The 15,305-nt window shown below is 43.1% G+C and overlaps 1 protein-coding gene across 5 annotated transcripts in view; it reads left to right on the forward strand.

Annotated features, from left to right (window-relative positions):
• LRRC4C (leucine rich repeat containing 4C) overlaps positions 1 to 15,305 on the forward strand; it is a 1,257,118-nt gene that overhangs the window by 387,781 nt on the left and 854,032 nt on the right. For all 5 annotated transcript variants that reach the window (XR_012236485.1, XM_073604174.1, XM_073604175.1 and 2 more), the window contains one exon: positions 2,253 to 2,338. The gene's annotated coding sequence lies outside the window, so the exon portion shown is untranslated. The remainder of the gene's footprint in view (positions 1 to 2,252; positions 2,339 to 15,305) is intronic.

A 15,305-nucleotide genomic window follows, 5' to 3' on the forward strand; every position in this document is an offset into this window, starting at 1 on the left:
TATTATAATAGTCATTTTATATAATATGTCATATTGATCATTATTATTAGATTATTAGTATATTTGAAACAAAAAATACATGTAGATATATAAATATATATTACTACTGTTATTATGATCTATCTATCTATCTATCTATCTATCTATCTATCTATCTATCTATCTATCTATCTATCTATCTATCTATCGATATATAGAGATATATAGAGATATATAGAGAAATATATATATATATATATATATATATATATATATATATATATATATAGATTATATATAGATATATAATCTATATATATATATATATATATATATATATATATATATATATATATATATATATATATATATATATATATATATATATATATATATATATATATATATATATATATATACACTGAACAAAATTATAAACACAACACTTTTGTGTTTGCCCCTATTTATCATGAGCTGAACATACAAATCTACGACTTTTTCTATGTACACAAAAAGCCTATTTCTCTCAAATATTGTTCACAAATTTGTCTAAATCTGTGTTAGTGAGCACTTGTCCTTTGCCAAAATAATCCATCCACCTCACAGGCATATCAAGATTCTCATCAGACAGCATGATTATTGCACAGGTGGCCACAATAAAAGGCCACTCCAAAATGTGCAGTTTTATCACACAGCACAATGCCACAGATGTTGCAAGTTTTGAGGGAGTGTGCAATTGGCATGCTGACTGCAGGGATGTCCACCAGAGCTGTTGCCCCCTGAAATGAATGTTCAGTTCTCTACCATAAGCCCCTTCCAAAGACATTTGAGAGAATTATGGCAGTACATCCAACCAGCCTCACAACTGCAGACCACGTATCACACCAGCCCAGGACCTCCAGATCTAGCATCTTCACCTCCAAGATCGTCTGAGACCAGCCACCAGGACAGCTGCTGCAACAATTGGTTTGCATAACCAAAGAATTTCTGCACAAGCTGTCAGAAACCATCTCAGGGAAGCTCATCTGCATGCTCATCGTCCTTATCGGGGTCACGACCTGACTACAGTTCGTCATCGTAACCGATTTACTCACATTCGATGGCGTCTGGCACTTTGGAGAGGTGTTCTCTTCACGTATGAATCCTGGTTTTCACTGTACAGGGCAGAAGGCGGACAGCGTGTATGGCGTTGTGTAGGTAAGCGGTTTGCTGATGTCAGCGGTGTGGATTGAGTGGCCCATGGTAGCGGTGGGGTTATGGTATGGGCAGGCAAATACTATGGACAACGAACACAGGTGCATTTTATTGATGGCATTTTGAATGCAGGGAGATACCGTGATGAGATCCTGAGGCCCATTGTTGTGCCATTCATCCATGACCATCACCTCATGTTGCAGCATGATAATGCACGGCCCCATGGTGCAAGGATCTGTACACAATTCCTGGAAGCTGAAAACATCCCAGTTCTTCCGTGGCCAGCATACTCACCGGACATGTCACCCATTGAACATGTTTGGGATGCTCTAGATCGGCGTATACAACAACGTGTTCCAGTTCCTGCCAATATCCAGCAACTTCGCACAGCCATTGAAGAGGAATGGACCAACATCCCACAGGCCACAAACAACAACCTGATCAACTCTATGCGAAGGAGATGTGCTGCACCGCGTGAGGCAAATGGTGGTCACACCAGATACTGACTGGTTTTCGAACCCCCCGGTCCCCCCCAATAGAATAAAACTGCACATTTTAGAGTGGCCTTTTATTGTGGCCAGCCTAAAGCACACCTGTGCAATAATCATGCTGTCTAATCGACATCTTGATATGCCACAACTGTGAGGTGGGTGAATTTTTTTGGCAAAGGAGAAGTGCTCACTAACACAGATTTGGACAGATTTGTGAACAATATTTCAGAGAAATACGCCTTTTGTGTACATAGAAAAAGTCATAGATCTTTGAGTTCAGCTCATAATAAATAGGGGCAAACACAAAAGTGTTGTGTTTATAATTTTGCTCAGTGTATATTATATATATATATATATATATATATATATATATATATATATATATATATATATATATATATATATATATATTATAATATATATTTATATGATAAAAATATATGTTGTATTATAATTATATTTTAGATAAAATTGCACTAAAGTAAGACATGACTTAATTTAGCTTGATTTTGTATTTTTTTTTTTTTTTGTATCCAGCCTCCTCTCACCCCAGACTAAGCCCCGCCTTTTTTTGCTCTTTTTTTTCAGGTCCTCGGAGAATACATTGTGTCTGGGATTCCGTTAGCCAAAGAAAAAAGCGCGAACAGGTTGAAGCTGTTCATTTAAATGCAGAGGTACAAAGCATGACTTTTTGTAGAAATAATTGTTTCGGGCCCTTAGACAATTACCATCCATGCTAATTAGGAAAAGATTAATTCATTGAGCTTAGCAAGAGCTAAAAGTAACATCTGTTACCTCGGAACTTATCTTTTTTTCATTTTTTTTTTTTAACGTAAAAGGTTAACCGTGTTGTGGAATAAAAATGTAGACTGTATCACATTTATACTTCAGCAGCAGGCTTTTTTACTTAGACTTGTCAGCTGTATGAAGCTGTGGGGCTTGCTGGGAATTTTAGTTCTCCAGCATCGAAGTGGAGAGAGCCAATCACCACTGAGCTTGTGCAGGAATATGAATATTCAATCCTAAATTATTGAAGCTGTGCAGGCGGGTGTGTTTAGATAAGAAAGCCCCTCCTCCAGATGAAAGAAAAAAAATGCCCAGACGGAAGACTTCTGGGGTGTATAACATCACTTTGGCCTAGGCCAGAAACCAGGAAGCAACTAAAGAAACGTAAAAAATAAGTAAATATAATATACCTTCCAATCTATTTACTATTTGCTAGCAACAAAAGGATTAAAAATAGTTCATGTTGATTGTGAGAGTTTAATTCCACTTTAATAGCCTGCCTGACCTAGCTACTTAAGCCTTATCTAATTGCAATACCTGGTTTGTCCACCAGAGTGAAGTGGGTTCTTTTGTGTATAGAAAAACAAGTGACCCCTCCCCTTTGTCCCATAATGCAGCCAAAGCAGCCTATTGTCAGGTCAAAGAGCCATCAAACGGGGCAAGGGGAGGATCCTATGTGAGCCCTACCAGGCCAACAGGATGCATGCACAGGGATTCAGCTCTCTCAGACAGGACTTGTCTGGTCCACAGGTGTGAGAGCCAGAGGCTCTGTTTACATGGTCCTGGAAATGGCTTCTGCTCCTCTCAAGAGGTTTGCCCTGAGTTATGGACATTGCTGAACCCAACATTCCCAGATTCAATGGACTTACTGTATGTGCTTTATTCCATATGTTGATTGTGAGAGTTTAGTTCCACTTTAATAGCCTGCCTGACTTGGCTGCTTACACCTATCTGCCAATTGCAATTCTTTGTCCACCAGAGTGAAGTGAGTACTTCTGTGTATAGAAGAACAAGTGACCCCCTCCCCTTTTTCCTATAATGCAGCCAAATCAGCCTATTATTCGGTCAAAGAGCCATCAAATGGGGCAAGGGGAGGATCCTATGTGAGCCCTACCAGGCCAACAGGATGCATGCACAGGGATTCAGCTCTCTCAGACAGGACTTGTCTGGTCCCCAGGTGTGAGAGCCAGAGGCTCTGTTTACATGGTCCTGGAAATGGCTTCTGCTCCTCTCAAGCGGCTTGCCCTGAGTTATGGACATTGCTGAGCTCAACATTCCCAGATTCATTGGACTTACTGTATGTGCCTTATTCCATATGTTGATTGTGAGAGTTTAGTTCCACTTTAATAGCCTGCCTGACTTGGCTGCTTACATCTATCTGCCAATTGCAATTCTTTGCTTGTCCACCAGAGTGAAGTGAGTACTTCTGTGTATAGAAGAACAAGTGACCCCCCTCCTCTTTGTCTCATAATGCAGCCAAAGCAGCCTATTGTCAGGCCCAAGAGCCATCAAATGGGACAGGGGGAGGATCCTATGCGAGCCCTACCAGGCCAACAGGATGCATGCACATGGATTCTTTACCTTGCTCAAGTGGTAGAATGGGGTGAGTATAAGGCTCGTTGCAACTTGATGTGACTTCAATGCAATTTTCATGCAACTTTGATCAGCTGGGTCCGGAAGCCAGTTCTGTGTGTGAAAGGATCCAGGACCTCCCCTAAATGTGCAGCAGGTTCATTACAAGAGATGCTCTCTCTCTTTATCCCTTATTCCTGTGGGCTCTTAGCAGCTCTCCCAGACAGGACTTGTCTGGTCCCCAGGTGTGAGAGCCAGAAGCTCTGTTTACATGGTCCTGGAGATGGCTTCTGCCCCTCTCAAGAGGCTTGCCCTGAGTTATGGACATTACTAAGCCCAAGATTCCCAGATTCAGTGGGCTAACTCTATGTGCCTTATTCCATATGTGATGTTGCTTTCAAGTTACATCTCAAAGGGCTGTAGGGAATTGTAATAGGGGTGACGATATTCTGTAAGATCACACTGTACTTGTCCACTGAAAGGGATCCTCGCGAGGGTTTTTGACAGCGGAAAGTGTCCTTTTCTCTGTCTCTGTCCCTACTAATCAGGAACCTTTACCTGAGCTAAGCACTGTTCCTAACCAGTGAGCTCCTCACTCTAACCTACCACTCACGCAAAGCAACCCCAAATGATATGGAATCCCCTATTAAAAGCTTCCTCATTAAGATGGCCGCCTGAACTCTCGTGAGAATTCAACATCAAATCAGAAACCTACCTTACCCACAGAGGACCTAAGGAGTCCTCAAGGGGCATTTCCATTAAAGTGGTAGTAAAGTCCGCTTTGCGATTTTTACCTGCAGGTAAGCCTGTAATAAGGTAGGTAAATTTATAGTAGATATTCACACTGGATGCAGCTGGTGACGTCAGCAGTGTGTGCACTCTAAAGGTCCAACATACCACGCTGGACCTCCAGAGCACCATGCCAGAACCGAGGGCTCCTGCGAGCATGCACGGGAGTGACGTCATTGCTGCTCCGGCCACTAAGGCTTCATGTACACGGGACATTTTTACAACCTCTCCTGAACAATGTAACTTGACAGATAGTAACCCACATTTAAAACGTCCGTTTTGCCGCGTTTACATACCGCGTTTAGCTGCGTTTTGCCGTGTTTGCGTTTTAAAGAAAAAAAATATATTTTTTTTAAATAGCCAAAAATGAAAAACACCTGTAAGCAAAACATGGCTTAACGCGACTTAACGCGTTTAGAAGCGTTTAGAAGCATTTAGCTTGAAATTCCTGTAAACGCAGCTTCTGAATGCATTTTTTTGCATTCCAAAAAATGCCTCTAAACTCAACTGCCTAGAAACTACTGTAAACGACCCTGTGTTTATGGACAGATAAGATAACATAGAGGAGAGTTCAGGGGCAGTTGAAAAAAACTCCCAACTGCTCCGAAACGTCTGTTTACCAGCAGCAGTGTACATGAGGCCTTGCACAGCTGGAGTCCGTGAACCCAGAAGGAAGACCAGGGGAAGATGGAAGCTCTGTCAGCGGTGAAGGCACGCCGCTGGAGGGGTTCATTCTAAGGTAAGTATTTCATAATGTGCTAGCATGCAATGCATGCTAGCACATTACGCAGTTGCCCAACAGGGGAAAGATTTTTGTTTTTTACTGCAATGGTTTACAACCGCTTTAAACAGACTACCCTTCCACTGTAACATCAGCACAGTGCCACCTACAGGAAAGAATAATACCTGCACCTGCTTATTAGGGTAAATATCCACAAAGGGTACCCAGACAGCAGATAGGCTCTAACCTTTGTTGGAAAAGGTTCCCATAATATAGAACACAAATAAAAACAGTGTTTTGGTGGGATGTCACACCAGCATTCATTATTCTATATTTAGGGAGTAATGCAAATGTGTAGGTTAGGATAGCAAACAATTTGCCGTCACGTTTCCAGTGCAGAGTAGAAAACAGATGCTAGCAACTTATGCAATAAAACGATACATTATAAACGTGATATGAGATATAAGTTGAAAAACAAACGACTAATTATGGTCTAATTATCTCTCAGACACGGATGGTGGAATATATAGTTCCTCACATTGTATATCATTATACCTCCATCATGGTATGGGAATTGGAAATATTATATTTATGCTTCCGATGACTTGGTAATAGCTATATAGTGAGGGAGGATGCACATCAGCAGGAAAATTAATTAATTGGATTAACACAGATAACGCCGGATAGGACTCTTTAAGGAATACCTTTGCCTTAAAGCAGGACTCAACTGTATCTGAGCACCGCAAACTGAAAACGCTATTTAATCCCTTCAATATCGGGCACTTTCACCCCCTCCCTGCCCAGACCAATTTTCAGCTTTCAGTGCTGTAGCATTTTGAATGACAATTACGTAGTCATGCAGCGCTGTACCCATATGGCATTTTTAGCATACTTTGAGACAGATAGAGCTTTTTTTTGGTGGTATTTAATCACGACTGGGATTTTTAGGTTTTGCTAAACAAATTTAAAAAGTCTGAAAAGTATGAAAAAAAAAAGTTTTTCTTAGATTCTATTATAAAGTTTTACATTGATGGACACTGATAAACTGCACTGATGGGCACTGATGGGGCGGCACTGATGGGTACTGATGAGGAGGCAATGATAGGGGCTGATAAGCTGCACTGATGGGCACTGATACGCTGCACTGTTGAGGAGGCACTGATAACCTGCACTAATGGGCACTGATGAGGAGGCACTGATGAGGCGGCACTGATGGGCACTGATACGCTGCACTGTTGAGGAGGCACTGATAACCTGCACTAATGGGCACTGATGAGGAGGCACTGATGAGGCGGCACTGATGGGCACTGATACGCTGCACTGTTGAGGAGGCACTGATAACCTGCACTAATGGGCACTGATGAGGAGGCACTGATGAGGCGGCACTGATGGGCACTGATTAGCTGCACTGATGAGGTGGCACTGATGGGCACTGATAAGCTGCACTGTTGGGAACTGATGAGGAGACACTGATGAGGCGACACTGATGGGCACTGATAAGCTGTACTGATGGGCACTGATGAGGTGGCAATGATGGGTACTGATAGGCTGCACTGATGAGGAGGCACTGATGAGGCACTGATAAGCTGCACTAATGGGCACTGATGAGGAGGCACTGATTAGGCAGCACCGATGGGCACTGATTAGCTGCGATGATGAGGTGGCACTGATGGGCACTGATAAGCTGCACTAATGGGCACTGATGAGGAGACGCTGATGAGGCGGCACTGATGGGCACTGATTAGCTGCACTGATGAGGTGGCACTGATGGGCACTCATAAGCTGCGCTGATGGGCACTGATGAGGTGGCACTGATGGGTACTGATAGGCTGCACTGATGAAGATGCCCTAAAAAGCTGCACTAATCGGCACTTATGGGGCTGCAGGGATAATCAGGGCACTGAAGATCAGTGCCCTGTTTATGTGTAATGAATGTAATGAAAGGGAGAGGACCGCTAAAGTTACACTCTGCAGAGCTTAGTGAGGAGAGCTCTGAGAGCTGATTGGAGGGAAGGGACACACCCCCTCCACATAGCACACAGGAACAGAGCCGAGGCTGTCAATCACAGGCTGTGTGCTGAAAGTCCCTCCTTTGTCACCATTTTTCTCTTGGTGTCAGGAAAACTTGTCAGAAGTGATTCATGCTGAAGACAGAAATTACACTTAGTGCTTTGGATTGAGACAAGTACACACTATAGAGAGATATGCTTTTTTCATATTTTATGTCTGAGGTTTACATTCACTTTAAGCTTAGAAAAAGCATGTAGCAGATTGGTTGCCATGCACAGGGTGGGTGCTGTTAGAAATCACAGGGCCCTCTACAGCCTTCCTGATGGAACCCCAACCCAACCCAGCCTGCAAAAATGAAAAAATAGTCCCTCCTCTTCTCCCAGCTCCTGGGCCCATCTGTTGAGCTGATGGGGTCCAGGGAAATGTAATTTAAGCTCTGGTAAGCAAGTAGGAGCGGTGGTGTGATCTAGTAGCATCCATTTAGTCAGAAATGAAGAATGAAGCTGCCCCGGGACCCCCCCCCCCCCCCGTTTAGCTGATGGAGCCTGGGCCCAGGACTGGTTCTGCTGCCTTATCACCGGCCCTGGCCATGCACAGCTACCCCAGAGTCTGGCTCCTCCAGCCTAATGCCTCGTACACACGATCGGATTGTTGGCCAACAAAACCATGGAATTTTGTCCGAAGGGTGTTGGCTCAAACTTGTCTTGCATACACACGGCCACACAATTGTTGGCCAAGTAAGACGAACGTAGTGACGTACTACCTGTTTTTTTAGCTCTTTAGCGCCACCCTTTGGGCTCCTTCTGCTAATTTCGTGTTAGTAGAAGTTTGGTGAGTGTTGATTTTCGCTTTTCTTTTCGTGTTTTACTTTTCGCGTTTTTCATTTCGCGCTTTTCAGTTAGTTTCTGAACGGCCGTTCATCAACCAGACATGTTGCGGAATCGGAGGAGATAACATGTTATTTATTATTGGCCTTGGAGTTATTGCTTTGACATTATTTTTTTGGTTGAATAATGATTTGTTTTGGTATATTTTCTATATTTTTGGATGCATAGAATACACTTTTTGGTTAAGTTCTATTGGCAGATAGCATGTCTAATTTTATTTGTTTTCTTTTTTTAATACACAATAAAAAATTGTGTAGAATAATACTTGGCTATGTGTTTTACTTCAAATGACAGTTTGGGAGTAGGCAGTTACATTTAAAAAATACAATGTAAAATTGACAAGGGACACCAACATAGATGTATCTTTGATCTTAAAAACTACGGGATAATGGTGTTGTGGTAACTTGTCCAAATAAAAAACATATAAAAGCATAATAATATTATTCTTGATATCAATAGAAAAAAAAAGCCTTTGAAAATTAGTTTACAATAACTCCATCAGTATCACCAGCAAAGCAGCTTCATTATTATCCCATTAAAGAAGAAGAGAATTGTGCGCTGCATTTCCAGATTTCATAATTTGCCGCGTCACGAATGTTATTTCTCCATTACGAACGCTAGTTTACAAGACCGACCGCTTCCGGCTCGTCCTTGCTTCCTGGCATGCGTGTTTGTACTTTGGACTTTTGTCTGACGGACTTGTGTACACACGCTCGGAAAATCCGACAACACAACATTTGTACGCGGAAAATTTGAAGACGTGCTAGCCAACATTTGTTGGCGAAAAGTCCGACAACAATTGTCCGATAGAGCATACGCACGGTTGGATTTTCCGCCAACAGCCTGACATCGAACATTTCCCGTCGGAAAATCCGATCGTGTGTAAGAGGCTTTAGTAAGTTCTCCATAATAATCCTTGCACTGTTCAGTTATGTATAAATATAATTACATAGTTACATAGAAGGTGAGGTTGAAAAAAGACACAAGTCCATCAAGTCCAACCTATGTTAATATAATAGTATAATAATGTTGCCCATAGCAATCAGAGAGCGCTCTTGTTACATTTTCGAAACCCGTGTCGTAGACGTAGCGGTTGCTATTAGCAACAAAAACCTTTTCTTCCAGCGCACACTTCCTCCATGCGTAGAGCGTCTGTTCTGCTGCAGAGAGGCTCTTCAGCCCGGCGTCGTCTTTTTTTTTATTCCTTTATTTTTTTTTTATGTGTGTCAGATAAAAGAAGCACTCGCGGGCTGGTAAACACGCAGAACTATACAATTCACCTTTGTCGGTGTGAAGATTTTATTTGATGTAGAGATGCGGTCTCTCTTGAATAAGATTTCCCCCCAGGCGGTGCAATCTTGCAGATTCGGCTGCCTTACAATCCTTCGGAGTTTATCAGATCCTCCGCTTCTAACATGAACATTTGGATGAGATTTGTGAAGAGAAGGAAGCGTCTGCGCCCAATAAACAGAGCAGGCCGGGGCTGCTTGAATATTCAAACGGCGGCCCTGCTAACAGCAATCGGGGCCCACGGCCTCTGCGGGGACGTCATGTAAGGTAATGGTGGAGGAGCGACTTTATTTTGTATACATCAAAACTACGCAGATCCTTTACCTGTATTAGGCCTCATGCACACTGTATTCTCTCTGACAACCTTTTCTCATACAGGAGTTTAGCAGCAGAAATATGCGGTAAAAAGCTGCGTTTTTGCATGTGCGTTCACGCATCTGATGGTAATGCATTCTTTTTTTGTTTAGGCACATTTGAGTGTTTTTATGCCTAAAAGTTCTTTACCTGAATGCGACTTTTAATAGGCTTAAAAACGCTGCTGCCCACAGCCTCTGACCATCTCATGTATCATGTCCGCAGTCTCTTACCATCTCTTGTATCATGTCTGCAGTCTCTGACCATCTCTTGTATCATGTCCGCAGTCTCTGAACATCTCTTGTATTATGTCTGCAGTCTCTGACCATCTCTTGTATCATGACCGCAGTCTCTTACCATCTCTTGTATCATGTCTGCAGCCTCTGACCATCTCTTGTATCCTGTCCGCAGTCTCTGACCATCTCTTGTATCATGTCCGCAGTCTCTTATCACCTCTTTTATAATGTCTGCAGTCTCTGACCATCACTTGTATTATGTCTGCAGTCTCTGACTATCCTCTGTCTCATGTCTGCAGTCTCTAACCATCTCTTGTATCATGTCCGCAGTCTCTGACCAGCTCTTTTATCATGTCTGTAGTCTCTGACCCTCACTTGTATCTTGTGTGCAGTCTCTGACCATCTCTTGTATCACTTCCTCAGTCTCTGACCATTTCTTGTATCCTGTCCGCAGTCTCTGACCATCTCTTGTATCATGTCCTCAGTCTCTGTCCATCTCTTGTATCCTGTCTGCAGTCTCTGACCATCTCTTGTATCATGTCTGCCGTCTTTGACCATCTCTTGTTTGATGCCTGCAGTCCCTGGTCATCTCTCATATCATGTTTGCAGTCTCTGGCCATCTCTTGTATCATGTTCACAATCTCTGACCATCTATTTTATCATGCCCTCAGTCTTTGATCATCTTTTGTATCATGTCTGCCGTCTCTAAACATCTTTTGTATCATGTCTGCAGCCTCTGACCATCTCTTGTACCATGTCTGCAGTCTCTGACCATCTCTTGTATCATGTCTGCAGCCTCTGACCGTCTCTTGTATCATGTCTGCAGTCTCTGACCATCTCTTGTATCATGTCTGTAGTCTCTGGCCATCTCTTGTATCATGTCTGCAGTCTCTGACCATCTCTTGTATCATGTCTGCAGTCTCTGACCATCTCTTGTATCATGTCTGCAGCCTCTGACCATCTCTTGTATCATGTCTGCAGTCTTTGACCATTTCTACAACATGTTGCTTGTTTCATGAACTCTAAGATTTTGTTAGTTGTACTATTCTTTCACGATCTTCTGCAGGCTAAAGCACATCTAACTCATGCATACTAATACTAGAAGCGTCCATGCCTGCCCTATTTGTCCTGAAGTGTGTGATGTACACTTCACTTTTTATCATCGGTTTCCAATCCTTCATCCTCACCTTAGCTGACTCGTCTTCCTCTGTTTTTTTTTTTTGGCCGTCTCATTTTGATATGTTACACACGGTTGTGGAGCAGCAGTCATCGGAAAGGAAGGCTCCCTCCTGTCCACGCCTGCAAGGCTGTTGGTTTTTAAAAGGATTTTACACTTCGCCAACGGACAGCGGAGGAGCCGTCTTTTCATGTGAATCGCACAACTGGGGAGAACATGAAAAGGCGCATCGGAAACCAAACCGAGAAAATACGAGAACGGCTATAGCTGGAATTAATATTTATCCCAACTACACTTCCCTGATGTCATGTATTGATCGCCCTCCTTATCTGAAATTCACTATTTTGAAAAACTTTGCAATGATCTACAACCCCAATTCCAATAAAATTAGAGCGCTGTGTAAATTTTACATAAAACAGAATGCAATGATCTGGAAATCTCATAAACCTATATTTTATTCACAATAGAAAATAGAAAACATATCAAATGTTTAAACTGAGAAAATTGACTATTTTAAGAAAAAAATAAGGCAATTTTAAAATTTATGGCAGCAACACATTTTAAAAAGTTGGGACAGGGACAGGTTTACCACGGTGTAGCATCCCCTCTTCTTTTAACCACTTGATCTCCAGAAAATTTTCCCCCTCTTCATGACCATTTTTTGCGATACGGCACTTCCTTACCTTAACTGACAACTGCGCGGTCGTGCGACGCTGTACCCAAATAAGATTGATGTCCTTTTTTTTCCCCACAAATAGAGATTTCTTTTGGTGGTATTTGATCCCCTCTGCTGTTTTTATTTTTTGCGCTATAAACAAAAAAAGACCGACAATTTTGAAAAAAGACATCATTATTTTTTACTTACTGTTATAAAACATACCCAATAAAAAATGTTTAAAAAATCTAATTTTTTCATAAATTTAGGCCAATATGTATTCTGCTACATGGTTTTGGTAAAAAAAAAAAATCCCAATCAGTGTATATTGATTGGTTTGCTCAAAAATTATAGCGTCTGCAAACTATGGGATATTTTTTATTTATTTATTTTACTAGTAATGGCGGCGATCAGCGACTTATTGCAGGATTGCGATATTGAGGCGGACATCGACACTAACTGACATCGTTAAACCTTTTTGGGAACCATTGACACTAATACAGTGATCAGTGCTAAAAATATACACTGTCACTGTACTAATGACACTGGCTGGGAAGGGGTTAACATCAGGGGCGATCAAAGGGTTAACTGTGTGCCTAGCCTGTGTGTCTGTGTACTGTGGGGGGGGGTGCTTTCACTAGGGGGAGACATTAGGGGGACCACATTTCCAAACTGCCATTCAGGGACACCCCCCTCCCAAAAAAAATGAGGGGGGGTTTGGGGGAATGTAGTTTCGGGGTTGATGGGGAATTCAGCAGCGGCGGTGATTTGTCAGGCAAATGTTGTACTACATTGTAATATATAGGGTTGTCCCGATACCGATACAAGTAGTATCCTTATCGGTGCCAATACCGAGCATTTGTTCGAGTACTTGTACTCATGCAAATGCTCCAATGCTTAATCCGATACCTGGACAGTCAGGGGTGATCGGTGCAGTGCTGGGGAGGAGTTACAATCACCGATCTCCCTGTATAGATTTCAATAAAGCATCTGACAGTCGCTTCTCCTCCTCTACCTCCCGCGGCTTTCAGCTGCTTTATGGAAATCTATTCAGGGAGATCGGTGATTGTAACTCCTCCCCAGGGCCGCACTGTCCCCCATATCCTCCTCCAGTCCCCCTCCGTGCTTCGGTCCCCCTCCAGGCTTCGGCCCACCTCCATGCTCCTCGGGCCCCCTCTGTACACCTCGTTTCCCCTCCGTGCTCCTCGGTCCCCCTCCATGCTCCTCCTGTTCCCCTCCGTGCTCCTTGGTCCCCCTTCGTGCTCCTCCAATTCCCCTCCGTGCTCCTTGGTCCCCCTTCGGCTTCTCCAGTTCCCCTCCGTGCTCCTTGGTCCCCCTTCGTGCACCTTCAGTTCCCCTCCATGCTCCTCGGTCCCCCTTCGTGCTCCTCCGGTTCAACTCCATGCTCCTCGGTCCCCCTCCGTGCTCCTCGGTCCCCCTTCGTGCTCCTCGGTCACCCTCCGTGGTCCTCCGGGCCCCCTCTGTGCTCCAGTCTCCCTCCGTGCTCCTCGTTCCCCTCTGTGCTCCTCGGTCTCCATCCGTGCTCCTCGGTCCCCCTTCATGCTCCTTGGTCCCCCTCTGTGCTCCGGTCCCCCTCCATGCTCCTCGTTCCCCTCTGTGCTCCTCGGTCCCTCTCCGTGCTCCTCGGTCCTCCTTCATGCTCCTTGGTCCCCCTCTGTGCTCCGGTCCCCCTCCATGCTCCTCATTCCCCTCTGTGCTCCTCGGTCCCCCTCCATGCTCCTCTGCCCCTTCTGTCCTCAATCTAATATGTCATTTACTGGCTCCTTCCTTTTCTGAATGCACAGAGTCAGTGATCAGAGACTCTGTTCATTCATAACTGTCACTGAGCATCGTAAACCGTCTTTACGATGGTTCAGTTTATGAATGGAGAGGAGCCACTGTCTCCTGTCCATTCATCTTCAGTGCAGCTGAGGCTGCAGAGAAAGGGACTGGGGAATCTGTGTCCTCAGTCCCTTTCCCTGTCTCTAAAGGGAGATGTCAGTGTCAGGGGTCTGTTAAGACCCCTGACATCTCACCAAACCTACCCCTCAACAAGGCTAATAAAAAAAAAAATAATAATTGTAATACATAAATATTGAAAAGGTCAAATTGTAAAAATAATAAAAAATAACATAAACATAAATGACACTATCCACTCACCCCCCCCCCCCCCAAAAAAAAAGGAAAACATTGTAAAAAAAATAAAATGAAAAATAATAAGTTGTAAAAAATAATAAAAATAAGATTGTAAAAAATATCATTGTAAAAAAATAAATAAATAAAAATAAAGACGACTGACACCGTCCACGCGTCATCAGTGCTGCATATTAGTGCCACTGTCACGTGACATTAAAAAAAATTATCGGTAATCGATATCGGCGAGTACTTGAGAAAAAGTATCGGTACTTGTACTCGGTCTTAAAAAAGTGGTATTGGGACAACCCTAGTAATATGTAATGAAATAGTTCAACTCACCATAATGCAGAATCATTGGGAACCCTGAGCTTGCCACTTGCCACCAGATGCAGCGTACCACTTGCCACCGTCGCCTGCCCCCAAATGCAGCATGCCAGATGCCAGCCATAGCCTGCCATCAGATGCAGTGGGCCACTTGCCACCAGCAGCATGCCACCAGATACGGTGTGCTACTTGCCACCAGATGCAGCATGCCACTTGCCACCGTCGCCTGCCCCCAGATGCAGCTCGTTATTGCCACCTTATCTTGATAGGTAATTTTAGGACTCCAATGTTAATTCTTTAATTCTCCAATTTCTGCAAACGATACAATTTTTTTTTTTTTTACTTTTGTAACAAACTTTATTTTAACTTGCCGTAGAGTTTGAAAAGACTTTGAGTAACTGAAGATTTTTAATGTAGATAATTGCAAAATTAGCCATTCTGAGCAATGAATTCCACCTGAGACATACACATTTAATGGACTGTTTGAGTCTTTCATGTAGAAATATTATGGGGAAATTGCAGAAAATTGACATCAAATATAACATGTTGTGTCAATCAAAGCTGTCAGGGTAATCTCAGGCATTAAGCTAATAGCAGAGTCAGGAAATCTTTGTTTTTTTTTTTGTCTGTATAATATGTCGATTGGCTATGCTTGCAGATGTCATTCTGGATGTCGAATTGCAATTAATTATATCTGAAAGCTA

The sequence above is a fragment of the Aquarana catesbeiana genome, linkage group LG11 (genome assembly GCF_042186555.1).
Source record: "Aquarana catesbeiana isolate 2022-GZ linkage group LG11, ASM4218655v1, whole genome shotgun sequence".
Classification (NCBI taxonomy): domain Eukaryota; kingdom Metazoa; phylum Chordata; class Amphibia; order Anura; family Ranidae; genus Aquarana; species Aquarana catesbeiana.